Source organism: Tribolium madens, unplaced genomic scaffold (genome assembly GCF_015345945.1).
Source record: "Tribolium madens isolate multiple individuals breed KSU strain unplaced genomic scaffold, Tmad_KSU_1.1 Scaffold_96;HRSCAF=242;Tcas5.2_LG5, whole genome shotgun sequence".
Taxonomy (NCBI): Eukaryota; Metazoa; Arthropoda; class Insecta; order Coleoptera; family Tenebrionidae; genus Tribolium; species Tribolium madens.
The window spans coordinates 2649334-2652499 of record NW_025401068.1 but is presented as its reverse complement, the minus strand read 5'-3'; positions in this window follow the sequence as shown (position 1 = coordinate 2652499).

Below are 3166 nucleotides of genomic sequence, written 5' to 3'. Positions count from 1 at the left end.
AATTAGTTTTTACAAAAAATAAATAGTTTAAGCAAAAACCGTTTGCTTTTTAATCATCTGATAAATTCTAAACAGTTAAATTGGTAAGAGTCGTTTTATTTTTTATTTTGTGTTCTAGAATAAAATTACAGTTATTTTTATTAGAGTCGTCATGATTTTGAATTTTCTGTATTTGGTCTCCTTAGTTTTGCCGCCAAATTTTAAAAAACAAAACACCCGTTATAATGAATTGTACTTTTTCGTTAAATTGTTTTTTAAACTTTATTCAAAAACTGTACTTTTTAATATTTCGCAAAACGAAAAGTTTCTGAATCAAGTTTACTGCCTAGAAATCGTGCTAATAATGCAATGGTGTGTCTTTTCCAACAACATGTTTCGAAAAGCTCCAATTATGAAATTTGGTGATGAAATAAATTAAAGTGCGGAATCTGGTTTGTCTCTGCTTCACTTTAATTCAAACAAGTGCGATTGTTTGCGTTGAGTGCCATTTACGAAAATGCACCGAAGGAAACTTTAGATTAAGTTAAGTTTTTAAAAGTTGGTTACTTTTATTGCCGATAAATTTAACCCACCGATGGAAAGTTTGCTAAGTAGCTATTGCGATATTAGAGATTTTGTTTAGGAATTTGACTTTGTGGAAGTTAGGCCAAAGATAAATATCTTGAAAGTCAGTATTCCAGTTAGGTACTTGAAGCAGGAAATGAACAAAATAGTTTTTCCAAGTAGGGAACCAGAGCAGGAAGTAGCACCGTGAATTCTTGTTGCGTCCTGCCAGAGTGAAGTGGTGTATATCCTGCTACTTTTGTATTTCCTGTTTTCTAGGCAAAGCACGACTTTTTCTTGGTTTTTCTTTACGATTTAGGGGTTTTAACTCGGGTGTTTGCTTTAATGAAATATGTGTGATTGTGGGGGCGGCATTAAAAATAAAGTGTGCTTTGTCATCCCTTAGTATTAGAACGGTAATTACCCACAGGTTACTGTTAAGAGCAGCTAATTGGTAGTGTCTGTGTTTGGTTTATGGATGTATGAAATTTCCGCCTTTTAATGAGATTACCAATCGATTAATGAATACGGAATTTGCTTTAATCCCTCCTTATGTAAACGCGTGTAATTTCCGATAACTTTTGATTAGGGAGTTTGTGGAGTGGGAATAATAGTGTGCCTATGAGGGGCACATTTGCAGGGATTTTTATGAGGCCCATTGCTCATACGAGTTGGTTGTATGCAACGTCCGGTTGTCAACAAGATTGGGATCAGCAGTTTGATTGATGTTGGATATAGTGTCCTGTTACAGCACGCCAGCCACAACGGAAATCAATTGAGTGTAGTTACATGACAGCACGTTTGTTTACTGTTCGTGGTTGGTACGATTGGGATTTGCCAAAGTACCCCATTTGTCCTGTTTACCATTGTTGGTAGCTGCTTTTGATCTATTTGTATCCACTTGTTAAGTTAATGTCATTCGCAAATATTTCAAAAATTTCACGATACGAACTAATCAAACGTTATTTATTACTCTTGTTTATATCGAAGCACTACGGAAACAACTACAATTCTATCATGTTAAATGGGGATATATTTCAACCAGGTTGCTGCCAACTACATGTTTGTTATTCTTTGCGTGTAGTTACAACAGGATAACTTATTAAACTTTGGTTAATTTGGAATAAGCTCGTTAACTCTGCAACATTCCGTCTTGTCATTACAAATTCAAATTGTTTCTCCTCTACACCTATTCAATTATACATATTTTTGTTATCTAAGTAACACCTAAGCCCACTCGTGATTCTGAATATGAATACGAGTACTTAGTCACGAATTTCCTGTTTATGAATTGGAGTTTTTCTAAAGTCTCATTAATATAAACTTTACGTTTTTAGTTGAAAATATGTTAATTTTACAAGATTTACTCTAGAATCGAGACCAAAAGATGAGTCTTATCATTATGATCCATAATTTTGTTTTTTTTTTTAAGTTTTTATAACAGTAACAGTTTTAATCGGAAAATATTTACAAGTTTTTTAGCACTAATTAATCTTCATTATTTCAAATTACCGGTTTGTGCTTATTTTTAAATCTTTTACAAAACGCTAATTAGACTAATTATGATTTAAAAACAACATTCATGTATCCCGTTTGAGTTTAGGTACATTTCATTTGTAAAATATGTTTAAAAATGTTTGTTGATATTAATGTATCTACGTAGTGCAAAATGAGTAATTAGTGCAAAAATATAATCAGTTTCAAAATTCAAAATATAAATACAGGACGATCAAAAAGTCTTTATATCAAGTAGGCGTACTAATTGGGGACGTATGTCGTCTGGCAGTTCATGTGTCAACTACATGTCAAAAAATTATTTTATAAAAGTTAAAGTATTAATCTAAGCAAATTAAAACGTCTTAAAATACCATAAAATGAGTTGTAGTTGGTGTTTATTCATATAAATCGTTCACTATAATTTGATGTTACAGTTTACATAAAAATTATTTTGACATTTCTTATTGTCATTGTGACATCTTATCTTAATACGTTTTAAATTTCTAGGTTTGCCTGATAGACAGATTTTTTGATCGCACTGTAGAAATTTCAGTTTTTTTATTTATACCTAATAAGTTATAAGACTCTTTTAGGAAAACAAGAGCGTTTTAAGCTTGTGATTAGTTGAACTGGAAGAACTTTAACTTTTCTGTGCAATAATGCCACAAATGTTTACTTATGATCACATCTAGGAGATTGGGTATTAGTTTATTAAAGTTGTGCTTTACGCCAATATTTGTTTTGGGGTGTGTTTTATTTTTATTACTTTAAAAAAAATGTGTTAAATAATAAAAAAATAACGAAGTAATTGACTGTGACAAACAACGCCTCTTGTGTTTGCTTTATTAACAATTGTGTTTAAAAATTTGTAAGGTATTGGTGTGTTTGGCTATTAAAAAAAAGTGAAAATTTAATGTACATAAACATGACGAAAAGTATTCAAAATTGAGGCAACGAGGCAAAAATTGCGTGGTATTTTTAAAATAGTACAAATAAATAAGTTTTACTTTAAGTTTACAGTAAATTTTTAGTCCGGTCAAAATAAACATTTCAAATAACTAAAATTCCGACAGAGCTAAATTTTGGTAGAGATCTTGGGTACACCATTAGGAATAAAGTGTCAAAA